Below are 11,010 nucleotides of genomic sequence, written 5' to 3'. Positions count from 1 at the left end.
TGTCCCTATCCACTTTACCTCCTTATCCAGCACTTCCACCCATCCCCTCACATTCACACACATAATTAAAACCTACATATAACAACATTATAGGCACTCCCTCTAATACCCATATTCCCTCCTTTATCAAGATCTGCTATGTCAATCTGGCATACCAGCCAACCATTCTTTTAGTTCACATCCCACCTTTACTTTCCCAATCATATAAGGCTCACACCCTTTCCCCTACTATCCTTTCCTCAATAGGACCATCATTAGCACCCCCCCCCCTTTTTCCCAGGTTTCCTCTCTCTCTCTCCCCTTTTTTCTATAAACACATCCTTCCCTTTCCTCTAAACATTTTTTTACATTTAAAATAATTACCATACCCTGATTTCTGCAGTAGCACGGTACTATCTCCTATTCACCGTATGGTTACTTAGCAACCTCATAAATAAAAATATAATCACAGGACTCTTTTTGCTCTACTATAGGGGCTGCACTCAGTTTTTTCCTTTCCTTTTTCTTCAAAATAATTAAAGATGCAACCTTGCTGAACCCGATACCCCAATATGCTCCGATTGCAATCGTATCATCGTGGCTATTAAAATTGCAATTATCCTTTTCTCCTCACCTTTAACCAGCTACTCATAGTCATAGATTTTATAGTATACACTTTAATTATTTACCTTAACTCTCAATTCTGCACAAATATCATCTTTTTATTCACCTCATGGTTACCTAGCAACTTAATAAACATAAACATAACCATGTGATCATTTTTGAACCCTAATATTGGTTGCACACAGCTTTCCCGTTTTTTTCAAAACAGGAAGTGATTTAGCCATGCTTTGCCTGTATGATGGCGTTCTGACGCCACTTCCGGTCATGGAGCTATCACTCGGAATGCGGCCCCATCGCCCGGGTTACCAAGTATGTAACCCTCTACTCCCCTTCAGGCTCACTTAGTCATTCCCAGCCCAATGTAATTCTCAACTCAGCTGCACATAAACTCAGACGTGACGGCTTTCCACGCCACTTCCGGTCTTTGAAACCGGAAGTGACGCGTCAATGTCCAGTGACGCGCCCCAGAGAAGTCCAGTGATCTAAGGACTTCCGGTCATGGAGCTAATGCTCCAATCTTGGCCCCAGCATCCAAGTCAAATTTTCATTTTCTTTTATTAATATTTAGTTTCACCAAATACTTCAAGCCATATCTAACCACACACAGGCCTTTGATATAACACGATTAGACACAACTTCCGGGTTTTGAAACCGGAAGTGATGCGCTGTATGTCTCAGAAACATCACATGATTCATTCCCTCCTTCCTGTGAATGGCCCTTACATTGAGACCACCCCTATTTTGGCCTTAAATAGACTCTCTTCCACCACTACTTCACACAGTGAACAAGCCACCTTCAGGTGAAACGGCCGTCTGTGTTAAGTGGTGCTGAACAGTGCACGGTTCAGCCCACTCACCTCCTGGTATCGTATATTTGACGAAATTTTGGTCATAAAATTATTTAATATTTGCTAAATCTGCTATTTATTATTCGATTACAGTGTTAAACGTCTAACGCTTTTTAATGTTCTTTACTTTCATTCACATACCTCAATTAGTGATATGTAATTCATACTTATCACGTATGTTTATGGGATATCTCCAACAGCTGGTTTCGGTTCTCCATTGCTGTACCTTAGGGGCATCGCTAATAGCGAAAATTTTCTGCCCACTACTGTTAGGATTAAGAATATGCAATATCTGAATTCGGATGCTGTATTATCATAAGAAACCTTAAGATACCTGTGTAATTTCACACGAATATTCAATAGGCCTAGGTAATCCGCCTCTCTCATCTACTGTCCGCTATATTTTTTTATATGACAGTGGACAGCAGAAGACGGGCCCTGAACCTATACGTTTCCTATATCTTGCTTTTTCAGTACTCTCTCATCCTGACGCCAGTCACATAACTTCTCTGCAATGCAAAAGTAACAGAGAGACTGTGCGCAATAATGGACAGCAGAAGTACTCTTTCTGGTATGTGCCAATAACCATACACCCTCTCATTCACAATCTATGTGATATTACTGCCATATCTCACTGGTTACGCCCAATCTCGCCTGATCTTGGAAGCTAAGCAGTGAATAGCCTGATTAGTACCTAGATGGGAGACTGCTAGGGAATATTAGGTGCAGTAATAAATACCTCTGTATCCATGTGAAAAGCAGAAGTGTTGGAGCAACCTTTGACCCTTACCGATTTCACATCTATATTCCTTTCTTCTTATTCAATCATTTTTTCTGATCATTGACTCATCTAGAGCTTTTCTCTTACTGTACTTGTTGATCAGAAACTTAAAAATAGCAGATTAACCTTTACCAGGATATACTATTACAATAGGCATTGGTTGATGGACTAAAATCTTAGTCAAAACTTATTATATCAAATGCCTATGTACCACATGTCGGAAATTTTTTTTTGTTATGCTGAAATTAAATTCTTAATATTTTCATCTCAGGTGTCACTGTCACCTTAAATACTCATATTATTTGGAGAATTGTTACTCCTATTTATCCCCCCCCCCTTTTTTGACTAGTGAGAATCAGTTCTCAGATCAAAGAATACAAGTGGAGAGAGGCTATAATAATTTATTATGACCTTCTCCTAAAGTATTATATGTGTGTTTATCTGTGTACCATAATTTTATCATACTCTAATTAAAAGTTAAGTCTTAGTTTTCAAGCGTGCCCCAACACAGAGTCTCTCTTTTCTTTTGAAACTTAGATTTATAAATGGTTAACTGGCCGTAGTTTCATATCAATACAGAACATTGAAGTCAAACAGCATTGGTATATTTATCTATAATATGTAAGGATTTGACATGCAGCTGCTTTGTTGCTGTTTTTAGCATTGATTTTAAACACTTTTGATGTATTTGTGTTTGTTTATATTTGTATTGCAGTTGGTGTATAGGAGCGTTGGCGTTGCTATGGTGACAGCCAACAAGCTCTGAGATCCTCTTGGACAGATGCACCCCATTTGATAACGTCAGGGGAGCGACGGAGCAGTGCTGCTGCGGCACGGACGCCCGGAGGCGGCGGGAACGGTGCGCACCCGGCTGGACGGGATCAGGTAATTATGGTGTAGGTATATATATGTTTGTATGTGTTGTACACTCTTTTCTCCTGATGACGGGCAGAGGACCCAAAATGCTGAGTCAATAAAGCCTATCTTTTTCTCAGAGTGCCGCCATTTTTTGCCGATATATATATATCTATATATATATCACAAATAGAAATGGATTCTCGTGGGAGCCAATATGCCTTTTGTATGACAATAATTAAAAGTTTTTATTGTACAGAAACAAACGATATTTATCCTAAGCGTTCGTTATTGACACAACCTTCTAAAAATTCATATAAAACAATATTACAATCTTATACATAAATTACAGTTGGATGTGAGGATTTTACAGCCAGGTGATCACAGTCAGAACTCGAAATGGATGTATCTCCAACCAGATGTTTGTGATAAGGACTTTGTTAACCAGACGTTGCAAAACCCAACGCGTTTCGTCTGTTAGGACTTCATCAGGGGTTTGGAATCAGTTCTTATAGTAGGAGTGATTACCATTGATTAGAAAGGTTTAGAATATCCAATGATTACATCCAATCACATATTCAATTCGATAAATATAATATCTATTTTCAATCAAGAATGGTGGAACCTTATAGTCTACCTCTGTTTATACATGTCACCAAACAGAGAACTTAGGAAAATTTCAAATCCTGAACGAAACTATTCCTTTTTACAGGAACAAGTGCAACCTCACTGAATCCCAACTACAGAATTCAGTGAGGTTGCACTTGTTCCTGTAAAAAGGAATAGTTTCGTTCAGGATTTGAAATTTTCCTAAGTTCTCTGTTTGGTGACATGTATAAACAGAGGTAGACTATAAGGTTCCACCATTCTTGATTGAAAATAGATATTATATTTATCGAATTGAATATGTGATTGGATGTAATCATTGGATATTCTAAACCTTTCTAATCAATGGTAATCACTCCTACTATAAGAACTGATTCCAAACCCCTGATGAAGTCCTAACGGACGAAACGCGTTGGGTTTTGCAACGTCTGGTTAACAAAGTCCTTATCACAAACATCTGGTTGGAGATACATCCATTTCGAGTTCTGACTGTGATCACCTGGCTGTAAAATCCTCACATCCAACTGTAATTTATGTATAAGATTGTAATATTGTTTTATATGAATTTTTAGAAGGTTGTGTCAATAACGAACGCTTAGGATAAATATCGTTTGTTTCTGTACAATAAAAACTTTTAATTATTGTCATACAAAAGGCATATTGGCTCCCACGAGAATCCATTTCTATTTGTAATCTACTTTTAATACCTTATCTGACAGAGGGTATTTCTTGTTGGTTTGAGACTAGAGGTATAGCGCAAGATATTAGGGTTGATTTTTTGTTTTGTATATATATATATATATATATATATATATATATATTAACCCTGCTTAGACAGGAAAAAATAGAACCAAAAACAAGTCGCCCTCTCCAATATCATAACTATCTTAGAACTTCTTTAATATCACCTCTCCATGGCCCTCATTCCGAGTTGTTCGCTCGCTGCTACTTTTAGCAGAATTGCTAATAGGCTAAAATTCGGCAGTTCTGCGCATGTGTATGCACTGCAGGGCGCACGCGCAAAGTATTTTTACACAAAACTATGCTATTTTACTCACTGGCGAACAAAGCTTTTCAATCGCTCTGCTGATCGTTGACTGATTGACAGGAAGTGGGTGTTTCTGGGCGGAAACTGGCCGTTTTCAGGGCGTGTGCTAAAAAACGCAGGCGTGCCAGGTAAAAACGCAGGAGTGGCTGGAGAAACGGGGGAGTGGCTGGCCGAACGCAGGGCGTGTTTGTGACGTCAAACCAGGAACTAAACGGACTGAGGTGATCGCAATCTAGGAGTAGGTCTGGAGCTACTCAGAAACTGCAAGGAAATAGTTACTAGCAGAATTGCTAATCTTTCGTTAGCAATTCTATGCTAAGATACACTCCCAGAGGGCGGCGGCTTTGCGTTTGCATTTCTGCTAAAAGTAGCTAGCGAGCGAACAATTCGGAATGAGGGCCCATGTACGGAGGATTTATCCATTAGATAATAATTTCACAATTTCTTATCAGCAAAACATATTTCTTCACATACATGTTACACTAGGTCAGTGCCATAACTAGGTGTGTGCCGATGGTGCGCACATGCACTGAAAGCGCACCATCAGCAACACACATTTCGACTGGCTGCCGTAATGTGTAAAAAGGGGGACTGGCTGCCGTAATGTGTAAAAAGGGGGACTGGCTGCCGTAATGTGTAAAAAGGGGGACTATATGGTGTAGTGGCGCTACTGTGCACCGTAGTATGAATTGGTATTATTTTGTGGCCACGCACTTCCCTATGAAGTCACACCCCTATATATTTTACGCGCGCCTGCGGCGTGCACTATCCCTATCTTGCATGGGGGGGGGGGGGGGCGCCAATGCCATTTATTGCACACAGCGCTAAAATGCCTAGTTACGGCACTGCACTAGATGCTGTATGGCATTTAAATATCACACATCAAAACATGATTTATGCCTAGCAAGGCTTGTGCTCATCCGGAATAATGTCCCTTAATGTCCAACAATAGTAACATGTGTCATCTGTTGCTGTTTCACAAAAAGCATCTGTCACAATCCATAGTTATGGTGTCTTTAGGCTTAAACACCAGACAGTGTGTGTGTCGGTCGAATTCGGCTGCCATCCGCGCCGTTCAAGACAGAATACCTGTTCAACCTGACCGCTGGCGTGCGTTCCACACCACTGCGCATGTCTGTGCCAGGATCCTGGCGAAGGTTAATAATACCGAAATGTTGATTGTGAAGGAGATTCTTGTGTCCAGTTATTTGAATTGAATGCCATTCCTGTGCGTGCCACCCGCACTGCTGATATATTCCTAGAATGAGAGCTACCGTACCTATATCAGTTCTTAGGAGGCCCCCATGTCTTCAGTACCCCAGGCCTCCAGGAGCCTTAATCCGACTCTGAGCATAGGTAAACAGGCAAAATCAATTCACATTACTGCCTGATTTGTCCACTTTGCAACCTTGTAAACACAATTGCAACAATGTAGCAGGATGTTTGCACACTGCAACTGCGGGCCTAATTCAGTAAGGATTGCAGATGCAAAGCTTCTGCAAATGCAATCCTTTGCAATGCAAATGCAAGAGGAGGTGCATATCACATGAAAATATGTGGATCGGCAGATTAGCTGCGGATCCACGTGTTTTGTCGGATTTGCGGCCAAATCTGACTGGTTTTAGTCCCGTTTTCGACAATGTCTCTCCAACTTTTAAAAAAAAGTTGAATTGACATTGTCAAAAACGGCCAAAACCAGTCGGATTTGCCCACAAATAGAATACTGCATTGTCGGATCCTCTCTGTCAGAGAGGATCCGACATGCATTGAATAGGGTATCCGGTCTCTAGGTCGACAAGACTTAGGTCGACAGTGTCTAGGTTGACAACTATTGGTCGACTGTAACTAGGTCGACAGGGGTTCTAGGTAAACAGGGTTTCTAGGTCGACATGTACTAGGTCGACAGGTCAAAAGGTCGACACGAGTTTTTCATTATTTTTTTTACTTTTACATACTTTACGATCCATGTGGACTATGATTGAGAACGGGTCGAGCACAGCAAGGCACCTTGCCCAAAGTATGGTGAGTGAAGCGAGCCATGCTAGGGGACGCGATGCACTTATTGGGGTTCCCGGTCACTGTACGGCGAAAACGACACAAAAAGATTTAAAAAATCATGTCGACCTTTTGACCTGCTGACCTAGAATCCCTGTCGACCTACTTACTACCAATAGTGGCCGACCTAGACACTGTCGACCTAAGTGTGGTCGACATTCAATACCACACCCATTGAATAGACCCCTATAAGTGTTTCAATACTGGGCCAATGCAGCATGACTATTAAGACCGTATACTGCATTTGCAACACAGCTGAAATACTGATACACTGACCTGACCTCTGTGCACTGGCGTATCTATAATGGGTGCAGTGTGTGCGGTGCACACAGGCCCCTGGGTCCAGAGGGGGCCCACACCGCACACACTGCACCCATTTCTTCTATACTTAACTTTCCGGCGTCCATCGGCGACTGTGTGTGGGCCCCCTCCTCTCCTGTAGCCGTCACCACAGCGGCCATTTTTCGGAGTCCTGCGCATGCGCTGTTGACTCTGGCACTGTGCCAGAGTCTCAGCGCTGAAAGCGCTAGCAGCGGCAGTGACGGCTACAGGATAGGAGTGGGCCCACACACAGAGTCTGCACACGGGTCCCCTCCTCTCTAGAAATGCTGCTGCCTCTGTGATTATCCTTTGATGAGTGCTCACCAGCGGCGTTTTAAGAGATGAGGAGGCCCGGGTGCAGCCTCCTCCATTCGGGCCCCCTCCTCTCTGCCGGCAGCGGGGAGAGTCTGAGCACTAGAGCGCTCAGACTCTACTGCACATGCGCAGATCCCCGGGAAAATAGCGTGGTGGCCATTTTCCCTGAGATTTCTCTACTGCGCATGCGCAGAACTCCATGAAAATGGCCTCTGGGCTATTTTCACGGAGTTTTAACACCGCCGTGGACGTCGCTGTGGGACTCCGGAGGGGTGAGTATTCACAAAATGGGTGCAGCGTGTGCGGTGGGGGCCCCCTCTGGACTCAGGAGCCCGCGTGTACCGCACACACTGCACCCATTATAGAAACGCCAGTGGTGCTCACACACCTGATTGATCATTTAGTGATAATGCATTGGTAAAAATGTCTGAGAAATAAATGTTTATTAGTGCTGTGTACTGTTCTCTTTCAATCACCTGTATGACTAATGATATCACAGTGAACTGATTATAGCGTTTGTCTGCAAAATCTTTAATATGGAGTTGCAACTTCTCATGACACTTTATATATGAGCCTGACCTATATTAATTAACTGCATTAGCAGTCCGATAAATAGAAATAAACTCTGCAGCACTGTTAATCTCAGAGAATTCATGTATGATGTGTATCAATTAGACTACACGGACAGCTTTCAATTGTGTCTATAAGGTCACAAAGTGGATGAATCAGGCAGTCTTAAGGGCCCCATACACTAGAGCGATAATGTCCGATTTCATCCGATTTTGGGCATTCGGACCAATATATCGGATGAAATCAGGCATTTTGGAGGTGTTTCCGATTCGATCCGCGTTCCCGTGAGCATCGGATCCTCCAGATTGAATGTGCTGCACATTCAATCATGTCTGACTTGGGGGCATGGCTGGGATCGCCCAAGATGCACTGTATGCAAAAGGACAGCATACGATGTATCTTGGGCGATCCTGCCCCCCGGGAGGCTGCCGGGGTGGTCGCCTGCGATTGCCTCCGACATGTGGTCACATAAGTGTATGGGGCCCTTTACTGTGAATTGACTTTGCCTGTTTACCTATGCTAACATACTGAATGTTATCTATGAAATAAAGGCTTTATGACTGCATGTATATGGTTATGAGAACACTGGGAGACAATCTACAGGATTAATACTTTAATTATTACTATTGGGTCCAGAATTTGTTTTTGTCATTTGTGCATTTAAACTTTAACAAATAAAACACCACAACCATTTGAAGTTCTGATAAATATAAGTTTATGTAAACCTTTACTGCTATTGAATATATTAGATTGACTCCAATTGATTTCTTGTTTTTAATGCATATCTAATAATGTTCTTCATTTCTTTTTTTTTTTTTTTTGAAAGAATATTTTATTAGGTAATGCAGAATTAGGTTACATCAAGTAAGAGAAAACAGTAGACTTATTATGGTATCTCAGCAAGATATTGTTAAACTGTAAAAAGAGTCTGCGGTCTAGTAGACATCATTAGAAATCAGTAGAGGTGTAACCTATTATAATACTGAAATAGAACATAACATTTTGTTTATGTGAAGAAAAATATACTAGTCAAAAATCTAAACAATGTGCAACAGAATGTAGGAGAAAAGGAAGAAAAAGATAACACAGAACTTTAAAGATTATGTAAAGAGAGAGACAGGAAGGTCTAGAGGGTGTAGAGAGGGAAAACAAGAGAAAAGGGGGGAAAGAGAAGAAAAGGAGAGGTAGGACATGGGTTGGGAATTACAAAATCAGAGATGTAGCCGTAAGATAAAAGTTGTGAGGGGGGGGGGGGGGGGGGGGTTGCCAGTCGGGGTGTATCACCATGCTAAGGGAATTCAGATGGTTTCAGATGGTCGACAAGGGAGGTTCGGCATTGTTATAATCGGTCCAAGGTGACCAAACGCGAATAAATTGAGTCGGGGTGTCATGTATAACTGAGGAGATTCGTTCCAATCTGTAAGTTGACCATATGGCATTAATAGTAGCAGGGATGGGAGGGGGGGCTGTAGACTTCCAGTTGCTGCAATTTGACACTTAGCAGTGTTAAGTATATGATTAACCAATTTGTGTGTGGGGCGTGGGAGATTGGGGATCGGTCTAGCTAAAAGAGAGTAAAAAGGTGAGGAGGGCATATCAAAGTCAGTAATATTTTTTATTAATTTGTGTATTTCCTGCCAATACTGGCCTATACTAGGGCACGTCCACCAAACGTGTAATAAAGATCCCCTCTGGCCACATTGTCGCCAGCAGAGATCCGAGGCATCAGGGAAAATAGCACGGAGTCGGGTCGGAACTAAATACCATCTAGTATATAGTTTATATGCATTTTCTTTAATGCGCACCGAAATTGAACATTTTGATATGGCCAGTTTAATTAGAGACCAATCGTTGGGAGTGAGAGCCTCCCCCGTGTCATTCTCCCATGCCAGTTCGTGAGATTCCTTATCGGGTTGATTGTGAGATAATAAAATCTGATAAATTGACGATATAAGGCCTTTAGATAAGTGGTGTGAGCGACAAAGGGATTCAATAGCTGAAGTGGGTGTGAGGGGAGTGCCTGAAGAGGGGCGGTTAAGTGAGTGGTAAAGATGTCGGATTTGTAAAAATTGGTAAAAAACTCTGTGGGGAAGGTTAAAGCGCGATTGTATGTTAGCAAAGTCCGGAAAGGTGTGTAAGGGAGCTATGTCCAGAAGGAACAAAATATTATGGGCAGTCCACAATGGGAAATTACAGTGTTCCATACCGGGAATGAAAGTGGGATTGTTCCATAAGGGGACCAGGAGGGGGTGAAACGAGCGAAGTTTGTAGAAACGTGTACAGTAATCCCAGATGGATAGTGTGAATCGAATTGTAGGGAGCAAAGATGAAGTTGGTGGGCGATGTGCGCGTGAGCACCATAAGAGGGTAGAAGGGGAATATACCGACAATGTGTGGGCTTCTATATGTGTCCAAACTTTCTGGTTCGGCGGGGCATGCCAATGAATACAAGAGGCTAAGTGGGTGGCTCGATAGTATTTGATAAGATCAGGTATGCCTATTCCTCCTGAGGATTGATGTTTGTGCAGTACTCGCATCTTGACCCTCGGTTTTTTGGTTGCCCATATAAAATTTGAGATGTCTCGTTGCAAGTTCTTAAGAATTGAGGTGGGGATATGAATTGGTGGCGTCTGCCACAAGTATAATAAGTGGGGTAGAACGTTCATTTTTACCGCCGCGGTGCGACCGAACCATGATATATATTGTTTATCCCACGTTAATAGGTCCGTTTTGATAGAGGCTAGCAATCTTGGGAAATTGGCAGCATATAACCGAGGATATGATTTTGTTAGATAAACCCCCAAATATTTGAGCTTTTCAGGTTGCCACCGAAAAGGAAAGTCCGTTTGAAGCAGTGTTAGATCTGAGTATGGGATGTTAATATCTAAAAATTCTGTTTTATCTGTGTTGATGTTGTAATTTGAAAGTAAGCCATAAGTGCGAGCCTCAGCAAATAAGGTTGGGAGGGAAACAGTAGGATTGGTCAATGTCAGTATTACATCGTCCGC

At 42.1% G+C, this 11,010-nt stretch overlaps 1 pseudogene; it reads left to right on the top strand.

Annotated features, from left to right (window-relative positions):
- Positions 1-2,067: 2,067 nt before the first annotated feature.
- On the top strand, positions 2,068-2,186 carry LOC134936739 (5S ribosomal RNA; annotated as a pseudogene).
- Positions 2,187-11,010: the final 8,824 nt, after the last annotated feature.

This window comes from Pseudophryne corroboree, chromosome 1 (genome assembly GCF_028390025.1).
Source record: "Pseudophryne corroboree isolate aPseCor3 chromosome 1, aPseCor3.hap2, whole genome shotgun sequence".
Classification (NCBI taxonomy): Eukaryota; Metazoa; Chordata; class Amphibia; order Anura; family Myobatrachidae; genus Pseudophryne; species Pseudophryne corroboree.
This window is presented reverse-complemented; position numbering and strand designations above follow the sequence as displayed.